Here is a 12,795-nt window from a genome sequence, read left to right on the forward strand (position 1 = left end):
TCCAATGATTTCCCTGTGGATTCATTTTCAGAGGAGTTACTAAAGCATGGTACTGTGTTAACCTCTTGCCTCCCCTTCATTTATTTATTTTTTCCCACTTCTTAAAAAGTTCTGAAGCTGAAATGATCAATATACATACTCTTATGCCATTTGGGACTCCTTGTGCAAAGATGAGTATTTTTTTTCATTCCAAGCTTCCTTTCCTTTGCTGTGATGGATGTCGCCCAATCAGCCCACTGTCTCGAGTTCTTCTGCCGACCCCATCAGTACGGGCCCACTCTCCCTCGCTCGGCAACATCTGTGCACGTGGGGCACCACAGCAGAATCAATCCTGATAGGATTTCTCTCACCCCATTGGAATTTTGCTCAATGACAACATCTAAATTGCTCAAAGCTTTTAATAGCATCAGTTTTAGATAGAGAACTAATCAACCCTGACATCAGTAACACGTTCTAAATGTAAAGCCATCAGCTAATGCTGCATTCATTAATCATTTTAGTTAACCATCTTGTTTGGCTTGATTGGATTTGATGGTGTAAACAAAAAAAAAAGTCATTTTTCTACAGTTGGATGTGTGTAAACAAATCAATTCAATCTTTATAAATTCATTATTTAAATCACATTAATGGAGAAGAATTTAAGGGTTTATTAAAAATGTCCCTCTTATGATTCTAAATAAAAACAAAGCATAACACATTTGCCTTCAACTTTTTTCCATCTCTCTGTTGGTTCTTGAAATGTCAGTTTTATTTTATTTTATTTTTTCTGCCACCCCCTCGAAATGTCGGTTTTAACAACTTGCCGCACCACGTTTAAAATGACTGGACCCCGCAGGGAGTGATGAGTTTACTCTGACTCCAGTCACAGAAGTGGACCCAACTGAGGAATCAGCCCTGCTGTGGGCACTCAACGGATTCTGTTTAGCGTTTGCTTTGGAAGCGGGAGAATTCAAGCTGTCACGTCGTCTCTGATGCTAGAGAATGTCAAGTCCTCGTTATTAAATATCGGGCAGGTGTTTGTCATTATTTTCTATTAAGCATAGTTCGTGTTCACTGGGTCATGAAGGATTTTGTGGCACTTTTGGGTTCTGTTGGAAGTACCTGATGTATATGGCATTGTTCTCAAGGACGAACAGTGCAAGAGATACATGACGTCAATTTGTATGTTAGAAAGGGTCTTTCTATTCATCAGTTAATAAGAGTTTATTACAAAATGTACTGTGACCATTTCAGAGCAATGTAACATCAGTTTAAAGAAGTCGCTAAACAATAAGATGTATTCACTGATCTTCATTCCTGCTGAGTCTCTCTAAGCCCAGCCAGCACTGTCTTGGTTAATTATTCAACTGCCACCAGGAGAGAAGGGCAGGAGGGTGGATAGTTACTGAGGTTGTCAAGCCTAGGAGATTCCAATCCTGGAATGTCTTAGTGCAGAGTCCCCGTGTCTCTGCCCTGAAGGGTCAGGTCGGGTCTCCCCAGCTCCGAGCCCTGTGCTTACCCAGATCCTGCTGTGATGAGGGGGCCAGAGAGGAAGAATCTTCCAAGTTTTAACATTCAGAGGGGTAAGCGAAATCTGCCCAGTTATCGGTCAGACCAATTAACCAGTTATAAGGAGGCACAAAAATTTAAATATTTGCATTTAAAATTTTTATTAAAGAAATATATGCACATGTATCAAAATGACCACCTAGTATACTTGGGGGTACGTTGTGACACATCCGTCAGGAGTGGACTTTATTGTACTGGGTGAGGGCAACTTGGCCGGCACAGTTAGTGGATGTATGTGTTGAAGTGCAGCTGACGTGATGAGCCTTAGGGGTTATGAACATCAGTTAAGTTTTGAAGATGCTCTTATGAGGGATAATGAGGGCTGGGAACGTGTCTGGTTTTGAGAGGTACGTAGTTAGGATCTCCGGCTCTTTTCCAGACAAGGGCCCCCTGTTCCAGTGCTGTTTCAAGCAATTGCTCCACCTGGGAAGAAGGATAAGGCGGGACTCCATTTTGGTGCTGCCCCACCCTCAATCCTATCCCGAGCAGCTGCTGCACCTGGGGATGGAGGGTGGGGGGGGCCTTCAGCCCAGGCATGATAGGATTTAGAAAGTGACCTAGAGTAACCTGAGGGTAGTTAATATGCCATTAGCTTGAATCTGCATTGCTGTTCACCCCCTCAGGTGGGCTTTCTTAGAGGGAGCTCATAGGCGCAGATGGAATTTTGAGGACACCTGTTGCTGTTGATCATTGGATAACAGCCCACGCCTCCCGAGGGCCCTTCTTCAGACTGCGCTAATGACAGGAAACAATCTGAGAAGTCAGGGGTAGCGAGCGAGCTGGTCTGTCTCTCTCCACTCTCGGAGACAGACCCGTTTTATTCTACAATAAAGAGCTGATCTTGTGAAATTGCCCCCTGCCTGGGGTTACTCTGTCGTATTGACCCTGCCGGTGATTTTTCCAAGCAAGGAGTCAGAGGACCGGGATAATAGTCTGGACTTGACACTTTCGTATGTCTGGTCATTCTTCCACCCAGGGCACACCAAGAACGGAGGGCAGACTCCCACCCTGTCACCTTTGGTGCCATGACTCAGATGAAAATGCTGTGACTCGGATTTCTCTCTCTAGGTAAACCAGCTCATCTTTTTCCATGAAAATGCCGTAAAATGGGATTCTGACATTTTTATGTTGTATTCCTGAAAGTGAAATGTACTGGCTAGGAGACTGCGTGCGTGTATACTGGACAGTTGGAGAGCCCTGGTCAGTGACACCGTTTCTCTGGGTTGGCGCTGGGAGTGGGGAGTGAGCCACTGGCTCAAGAGGGTCGTTCTGGGCCCTTCTCACAGTCCGCACTCACTGTGGGCCTTGGTTGGCCAGACGGCCACGACTCCCAGCCCAGCCCCCTCTCTTGAGAACTAGACAACGATCCTCCTGCCTATTTCACAGGGAAACACTACTCATCCAACATAACGGGCTTTCGTGCATCCCCCAACAGCCTTCACCTCGGAACAGGAAGAGGAACACCCCACCTGGGTGAACGGGCTGTTGGCTGATCGAGAGCAGAGCCCTGAATCTTCTTCAACGCTCCCTCTCTTTCAAACCCAACTAACAGCAAAACCAGTCCAGGAGCCTCCGTTTTCCGGGAGCCACCCACGTCCTCCTATTTACACGGGCATCTCCCATAGCTCATAAAGCAAAACCTCTACAACTTTTGCTAGGTTGTTGCAAAAGCCCCTAACTGGTCTCTTTGCTTACACGACGGCCCCCTCCACTGTAAGTGTCACATTGCAACCTGCAGGTCCCTCCCACCCTGCTTAAAACCCCTGAGTGGCCATATGGCCTTAGAATGAAGTCTGACATCACAAGAGGTCTACAGTCCCACATCACCTGCTCTTGGCTCATCCTTCTGGCCTCGCTCTGCCCTTACTAGGTACACGCCAGCGGCCTTGACCTTCTAGTCTCCAGTTCCTCCACAACCAGCAGCTTGCCTGCCTCAGCCTCCACAGCTTCTCTTCCCCTTCCCTGCGAAACTCTTACTGCCCCTTGGTCTGGCAATCCCCCTCCCCCACCCTCCGCCCTCCACACCCTCCACGTTGCTTTTCAAATCTCAGCGTAGCTGTAGTTTCAGAGAAGCTTCTTCTGATTCCCCCTGAGTAAGAGGCATCCCCATTATATGCTCATAGGCTCCATGATTCCTTTGTAGCATTTAGCATCATTGTATTTGAGTATATACATGCACTACACAATGACGTTTCAGTCAACAATAAACCGCATATGTGACAGGGGTCTCATAAGATTATAATTCCATAGTTTTACTGTACCTTTGCTATGTGTGGATGCTATGTTTAGTTACTTACCATTTCACTGCAATTGCCTACAGTATTCAGTGCAGTAACGTGCTGTACAGGTTTGCAGCCTAGGAGCAATGGGCTACGCCATGCAGCCTAGGTGTGCAGTAGGCTACACCGTCTAGGTTTGTGTAAATGCACTCAAGAATGCTGACATTAAGTGATGCGTGACTGTATTTGTACAATTACAAACCTGTCTGCTCTCTTGCTAGACTGTGAAATCCTTGAGGGCAGAAACCATGTCTGTTTTGTTTGCCATAGTGTCTCTAAAGTTCCAGGCATATTATGTCTTCAGAAATATTTACGTACTCAAATGAATGAAGGTTTCAACACTTGTGTGATCTGTCCTCATGCTGCCTCGCACTGTCATCATTTTGTGCATCTATCGCCCCCCTACCAACTGTAAGCTCTATGCCACCAGAGACCATGCCCAACTAATCTCTGTACTTCAGGGCATCCAAGTGTACTTTGGATACAAAGTACTGTGTTGTGTACTTCAGCACATCCAGACTGTGCTGCATACAATAGGTGCTCAGTATTGGTTGCTAAAATCTTCCTCTTGATTCTGCAGCTGCAATTTGTGCAGCCTCCTCCACAGGCCTTCTCTAGCTTCCTGGACTTGTGTCGTTATCCTCTTCACGTCACGTTGTTCCCAGTCGGACACGTTCTCGAGAGCAGCTAGGACACCAAGGTGTCCATGGCTGGTAGCTGGTCAATGTGTTGTCCTCCCAGGCAGTACTGAGTCTCGGGGGCCATGCCGTCATTTGGAGGCCAGGAGCCAGCAGCCTGTGAGCCCTGCCTGGGGCCCCTTCCCCATGTTGGATGTGGCCTTCACGATGTCCTGGACACTTTTGAATGGATGTCAGCATTCCAAAATTGGCAAATTTCTCACACAAAAAAAGATTTTTCTTGAGCAATCAGAAGATTGGGTAACACTGACCTGCCATTCATGCAGCGTGGCAGCAAACTAAGCTGAGGAGCATTTACCCCCTTTAAGCACTAAGCACAGTGCCTGCTCCGTAATACGTGCTCGACAGATTTCTTAGAAGAAGTAGAATAAGAGAACTCACAAAGGAACATACATGCTCTTTTATCTGGCTTCTTACTTTTATTGACAACTACTTTCACCTAAAAACAAATCCTCCAACTCTGTTTTGTGATAAGGCCAAATGACTTTGAAGCACTACTTTAGTAGAGAGTATACTATACTATTTTAAATGTCTAGTTTTAAATGAATTCAATGTTATCTGCTATTTTTAATGTTTTTCTTTTTTTTTTGAGACAGATTCTCGCTCTATTGTCCAGGCTAGAGTGAGGTGGTGTCAGCCTAGCTTACAGCAACCTCAAACTCCTGGGCTCAAGCAATCCTCCTGCCTCAGCCTCCCAAGTAGCTGGGACTACAGGCATGTGCCACCATGCCCGGCTAATTTTTTCTATATATTTTTAGTTGTCCAGCTAATTTCTTTCTATTTTTAGTAGAGACGGGGTCTCACTCTTGCTCAGATTGGTCTCGAACTCCTGAGCTCAAATGATCCTCCCGCCTCAGCCTCCCGGAGTGCTGGGATTACAGGCATGAGCTACCATGCCTGGCCTTAATGTTGTTTTTCAAATCAAGTTTGAATATTAATTGAACATGTAATGACTAACAAATTAAATCATAATTTGATTAAATGAGACAAAATAAAATACCTGTTTCTGTGATAATTCCCCTGTGGTTGGATGTAGCATAACTATCTGTAATACCACTGCCTTTTATAACAAGAAGTAAAACGCAAGCCAAGGCCTAACGCTAGCACATGTTCCTGTGCTCTTCCATAGACCAACTCTGTAACATCTACATTCTATGTCATAGACACATTAAGTAAGAACGATAATCTTCCTTTTTACTGTGTTGAAAAAGAATGTTCTTTAGGAAGTAAGCTCTTGGGAAGCAGAGGTTGGGTTGAGATGTTCTATACTTTGCTCAGTTGTCCAAAGGCTCAATCAATTCATGAAATACAAAGACGAGAGTATAGAAGATTTTCTGAAGGAACAAAACAATGCATCCTTTTTTTCCCCAGAATGATGTAGGAGAGAAGCCACGGTAGGTGTAATGACTGTAATTTCTTAACAGTTATGATAAGTAAATAAATGCTTCTAAACTATTCTAGTTTGGGTAGAATTGAAATGGAAAAAAAAGGGTCATTATGTGGACAAATTTTATTTAAAAACATTATTCTAGTGTAATTCCTTATTCAGACTGAAAAAAGATGTCAGAGAAATTATGCCTTTGACTATAATAGAAAATCTGAAGTTTTAAATCATCTCCCCTCCCACATTGAAATCCACCAAAACAGCATTCAAAAAGAACTTAGATTTAAAATTCTAGTGTGGGTGGTGAAGTGTTCATAGCACATTATCACTGTTACTGTAAGTAGACATTTGAATGGAATGACAAAAAATGTTAATTTAAAGGAAATTAGAAGTTTAAAATGACAGTTAAAGTAAATTAGTCATCAAAAATGACTACCCACCAAAAATGACCAATGCCTCTTTTCAAATTTTAAATAACTATAATCAAATAAAGGAAGCTATCTAAATTTTATGGAAAACCCCACTTGCAGAAACAGAAGGCAGAGTTTGGGGATACTTCAGCAGGTAATAGGGGAGGGGGCTCTGAAAGGGAAAGAGCACGGAATTCTGCTTTCTGTGCCTAGATCACTGGGTGATCTCAGAGATGTGCGTGTGTGCGTGTGTGAGGCAGATTCAATCCTTTCAGCTAAGGCTAAAGGAACCGAATGATATTTAAGCTGCTTCCTTTCTTTCTTTCTTTTTTTTGGGGGGGGGTGTGGACAGAGTCTCACTCTATTGCCTGGACTAGAGTGCCGTGGCGTCAGCCTAGCTCACAGCAACCTCAAACTCCTAGGCTCAAGCGATCCTTCTGCCTCAGCCTCCCGAGTAGCTGGGACTACAGGCATGCACCACCATGCCCACCTAATTTTTTCTATATAGTTTTAGTTGTCCAGATCATTTCTTTCTATTTTTAGCAGGGTCTCACTCTTTCTCAGGTTAACCTCGAACTCCTGAGCTCAAAGGATTCGCCTGCCTCGGCCTCCCAGAGTGCTGGGATTACAGGCGTGAGCCACCACGCCCAGCCTATATGATATTATTTCTGATATTTTGATTTTCTAACTATATTCTCATCAATAGGAGAGGAATATTCTACAAACAGTTTCTTTAAGAAGAATTAGAAATTGACTTATTTGTGCTTCTGGGGTACATACAACGCAGTTCCCAGTTGGGATCCGCTTTGCTCTGAAGTTGAGGCTCTTGCAAGGAAACGTCCACTTACAGGAAAACAAAATCCCCTGCCAGAGAGGACAGAGGTCCCAATGCATCCTTTGTGGGTACTATTACGCCTTAAATCTCCACAGAAAATGCTAGATGTCACGTTGTCCCTGCATTTCCTTTTATCTCATTGATTGAATGTGTTAAAATTAGGTAATTTATAAAGATGGAATCAATCATACTCTGCTGAGATAACGTAAGCCAGTGGCTTCCTAACCAATACCCATTCCTCCCCTTCTTTCCTCATTCTTACTTTGTTCCTCTAGCCACCCCTTTCCCACTCAGCTGAGTGCTCTAGGCAAAGTTGACACCTTCTCAAGGTCCTGGTGGGCCTCAGGAATCGACAGGAAATCCTCTTCCTGTTCCCAGTGCTCAGATTAGGATGCACATGTGAGCCAATTCTGGCCAGGACACGTGAGGGCACGCCTGCTGGGGGCTTTTGGGAAGTTCTGTCTTAAGAGGAAAATCATAAAAAAAAAAAAAAAGGAGTTCTCTTACTGGGACATTTTTCTCTCCAAATGTGATCCCTGGAATCACTTTAACCATCTTCCTACCAGTCTGAATTTGAATCTGACATTGAGAGGAGCAGAGAGATGAAAAAAATCTAGGTCCTTGATACCAACATTCAGCTCCTGAATCAATCAGTTCTGAAGGCCCCTTTTCCCCTGGACTACATGTTTTTGTGAGCCAATACACTTTTTATTGATTTAAGCAGTAGAGGTTCATTTCTATTATCTGCAGCTGAAAGCCTCCTGGTAGACCTGCTTTGTGTTATCTTTTCAATTATTCTGTATTTCATCATCATTTTCAAAGTAGTGATAACTTTTTGGGACAGTTTTTAATTGTGCCTTTATTCACCTTAGTTCATTAAAAATGTACTTGTTTTAAAGATCCCCAAAATAAAGTGTCCACCCAGTAATGTGGGCTATAGTTCACCCTCCCTCTACCATGGTATTTTTTAAAAATAAAACAAACAGTATTTCTTATAGGAATCTTACTGATCACACAGTAGTTACAAGAATGTCAGATGATTTGTGATTAGATGAATTTATCGATCTCAGTTGGTAACATCCCTTTTTTCCCCCTTGGTAAGGGCCTAAAAAATTCTAGAATAGATGCATTTTTCTAGTCCTACAATGACAAATTCATTCCAAACATCTGGGAGGCATATGCCATGTACAGGAATCCGTCTTCATCCTTCTCACTTGCATACACCTTCGGGGGCAGTGTGGAGATGCTCACAGTGTTAAGTCCTTTCGCCAGTAGGAGGAAAGCTTGATTAGCATTGAACTGAAAGTGACTTCTAATTATCTTGATGAGTTCACTCATGTCGATATGATCAGGTACAAGAAACTGGGTTTTATCCAGGACAGGAAGCTGCTTCTCACCCTTGTATTGTTCTATTATCACTGGGATGCTGCTCTTGGGATTCGTAGGACATCTGGACATCTACTCTTTGCTTGAAAGTGTGGGGCTGCTTGAAGGTCTTCTCGACGGTGTGGCTCAGGGGCCTGGGTGGCGGCTCTGACTCTGGAGACAGTGATTTCCCTTCACATTTCTAATTTGTATAACTTTCTACGGTTTTTAACATTGTTTTCACACTAGTGATCCTGGTAACATTCACAAAGTCTTTGAAGTGGATACCATCATCATCATCATCATCATTCCCATTTTACTAATGAGAAACTGACGCTCAGAAAGTTTAGGTAACACAGTAGTAAATGATGAAACTGAAACAAAAAATCATCTCTAGTTGATTCCCAGTCTGGTATTTTTTTCTATAGGGACAGTCACTAATGCTGTTCACCAAACGTTTTCATTTCTCCCCTGACGCATGCCAGGATCACACTTCCCATCCTTTGAAGTCAGTTGTGGCCATGACAGTTGCCTTGGTGCGATGAAATGTGAACAGATGAGATGTGTTTTCCTTCTGGGCCAAAGCATTAAGAACCAGCACATCTTCTGTTATCTTCTTTTTCCCTCCAACCCAGATAGCCAGGGTTCCATGAGCCTGGGTCTGGCAGAGCAGACACACAGTGCCGCATCCGGCAATATTGTGATGGACTTGTGGGAATTAAGAATACGAACTTGTTGTTATAAACCAACAAATTTGGGGTGTTTGTTTACACAGCATAACTTAGCCTTTCCTGACTGATACATTCACAGAGTTAAAGTGGCCATACCACTTTCTGTGTTTTTAAGTTACAATAACTTAACTCAGTTCTGTTAGATACCTCCATTCTAAATTTTCCTCTTAGAAACCTTTGTAAATTTTATCCAGAAATAGAAAATTAGTTAGCTAATCAGACAAACTACAATTTGTATAGTCCTCATTAAAGCAGGTTTTGTATTGAGGCTAATGAAACTCTAAGCCCCGAGAGTCCTCTTTAATATGAGACAGACAGACTTACATCAACGTTTCTCAATAGTTTGAATCCTAGACATTCTCTGTGTTCTAAAGTGTTGCCTCTAGGTGGAGAAGATGATGAGAGGGTGAAGTTCTAGTGCCTTATTTGGGAAGCATCTCCCTCTTCGCAGAGAGCACCTTTGCTGGGATTACATCCAGGCCACGGGTCTGGAACAGGAGTGGCATGCATGTAAGTGTAAATTTGGGATGTCAGACAGAGGGAAATAGTCTCCCAGTTTACCCAATATAGACAGAAACACAACATGTCTTTGAGCCTCATTTTTCTCATCTGTAAAATGGAAACAAAAGCCCTATTTAGAGTGGTTATAAGAATTGAGATAATGTATATAAAGTTTCTAGCATAATGCCTAGTATTTATTTAACAGCTGATATATTTTAATTTCTTTTATACATTCTTTTAATTTTCAGTCTGCTATTGTAAAAGTGTTTACCATTCATTATCCATGGAAGAAAATCACATATACCTAGAAAAAGATGTAAATCTATTGATTGCTTTATTTTCTCAAATGTGATAGAGTATACATTTTTTTACTTACGAAGTTTGAAAATCTTTGCTCTGAGTTTTCACTTTATAACTTTCTTAGACTGCAACTGTGGTAGATTTGGTAATAACACTTCTATATCATTTAGGCTGCTTCAAGATACAAGTAAAAGAAAACCTGACTTAAATTTACTTAAACTACAAAATGATTTATTTTTCTGACTAATGTAGGTGGAAGTCCCAAGTGGGGTTGACTTTGAGTGAGGCTTGACCCTGGGGCTCAAGGTGTCTCTAGAGCTCTCTGCCTTCACCAGGAGTCCATGTTTTCCTTGGCAAGCATTCAATGAGAGAGAAAGAGAGGAAGAAAAAACTTGCTCTGAATTTTACTCTTAGAATCAGAAAGTTGTCTTTAATAAGACCAATGGAACCTCTCAATTGGAAATGAGGTCAAATTGACTTCCTTAAGATTACATTGAAACCACCTGTATTAAAATAATGTAAGGACATAAGGCAAGAATAGTGATAAAAGTCTGATTTCCCTAACCTCTCTACTGCTGTAACTGCTCACCGCTTAAGTTTCACGTCTCCTTGACAGGTGCAAGATTTGTGATTTCTCCAACTGCTTTTATGGGTAGCATCACTATTCTAAAAACTAAGACTGGTTTTTGAGATATCTTCCAGACTCTGCATTTGGGACTGACACAAACGGGACTAGTGGCCATGCATAGGAACTGATCCAACAAGTCTTGTGATCCCCTGCCCAGGAACTGTCTCAGCCAAGAATAGGATTTCTGCTCTCAACCCTAGGAGTTCATCCTCAGCCAATCAGCAGACCCAGTTCCCTAGCCCTTTGTTTGCCAAACCACCTTTAAAAATCTTTGCCCCCAAATTCTTGGGGAGATGGATTTGAGAAATTACTCCCATCTCCTTGCCTAGTGCCTTGTGATATTAAACTCTTTCTCTGCTGCAACTTTTGCTGTTTTAGTATATTGGCCTTTATCTGGGAGGTAGGCAAGGGACTTGGTTGGGTGGTAACAACAACATGATGCAAAGGGCCCGTCTTAGAAACCCAAGATACTCACAAAACTCAACTTAGAAAACTCAAAATGGGGCCAGGTGCAGTGGCTCATACCTGTAATCCTAGCACTCTGGGAGTACTCTGAGGTAGGAGGAGCTTGAGCCCAGGAGTTTGAGGTTGCAGTGAGCTATTACACCACTGCACTCTACCCGGGGTGACAGAGAGAAATTCTGTCTCAAAAAATAAAACAAAACAAAAATGAAAAACCAAACACACAAAACAAACAAAACCCCCCTAGAACTCAAAATGGAACTGAAAAATAACCCCGGATTTTACTTCACTGCTCAAAGAGAGAAGATAATATATTAAGTAAATCTCCAAGGTAAGAAAGGTAGCAAGATGAATTACCCAAAGACCAGCAGAATGCCTAATCTATACGGAGAATTGTGGTTAGCTATTGTTATCATCAAGAAATTTATCACTTTGTCATACAAGATCAACTGTTGAAATAGCTATTAAAAGATTGCATGAAGTACTAAATTTTCAAATAAATTTTAAGTAAATTTCAAGTGAACTCTTTGAAGACAGAATCTAGTTTTACTTATCTTTTACATAATAGACATCCAATAAATGTTGGTTAATAATATTGACAGGCTGGTCACCTGTCCTGAGGAAGTTGTTTTCCACATCCTTCTCTAGAACTTTTAATTAATTGTTACTAAACTGAGTCAGCATGATAGAGTGGAAAAGGTTGACTGTGGAGTTTGAAGTTGAGTTCCACTTTTACTAGCTGTGCGATCTTTAAGTTATTTGACTCTTCTAAATTGTAGTTCCCTATTGTGGCTGATATGAGAATTCATGTGGATTACAATGAGAATTCAGGAAGGTAATGTCTGAAAAGTTCTCTCTAAACTGTATTTTAAAAGGTAAGGGATTATCACCTGAATGCATTCTAATTTAAATTGAATTGCGCTAGAACTGGCCTTGAGAGATGATTTGGTCTAGAAATCCTATCTTCAGCAGGACATTTGCGAAAATTCCATTTAGTTACAATTAGCTTTCTTTAAAAAAATTTTTTTACAATTAAAAAAATTATCTTTCCAAATATAAATTTGATAACATCCCATACGGAGTCTGTTTCCCTAAACCTTCAATAGTTAAAACTCCTTAACAAGGCGTATCTTCAGTTTGTTCTCAAATCGGCTATCACGGTCCATTTCCATATATGACTTTGTCATACATAGCACTAATCAAGCAGTGATGTATTTATTCGTCTACACAGGTCTTCCCTACTAGATTCTGAGTTTCGGAAGAAAGGCCTCTAAACTTGAGGTTCATGATCGTACCTGCATAAGGGAGCGGAAGGGGTTGTAACTGCTATATCCTGTTTTCTTCCTAACAATCCTTGTAACTGTGCCGTTAACGTTCATAAAAAATGGTCCACACAGAACGTTTTAAACACCCAAGGCGTTTCAGCTTTTATTGCCAAGCTGGCCAACAAGCCACACTCAGGCTCTTAACCTCCTCGTTAGTATTAGCATTTGGCTCGTGGCTCTCTAAGGCCTCCAAATCGAGGACCCCATTTTGGAGTCATTCAAAACGTTTTTCTCATAACCTGGAGTAGCACAGACGCCTTGCACAGCTGAAATATCTCATTTCTTTAAATCGGAGCCCTAGAGACAACAAGAGCCACTTGGGGCAGAAG

General features: G+C 42.0%; 1 pseudogene; it reads right to left on the bottom strand.

Moving 5' to 3' along the window:
* Window positions 1-8,199: 8,199 nt before the first annotated feature.
* Window positions 8,200-8,834, bottom strand: LOC123621739 (annotated as a pseudogene).
* Window positions 8,835-12,795: the final 3,961 nt, after the last annotated feature.

Source organism: Lemur catta, chromosome 16, assembly GCF_020740605.2.
Source record: "Lemur catta isolate mLemCat1 chromosome 16, mLemCat1.pri, whole genome shotgun sequence".
Lineage (NCBI taxonomy): Eukaryota > Metazoa > Chordata > Mammalia > Primates > Lemuridae > Lemur > Lemur catta.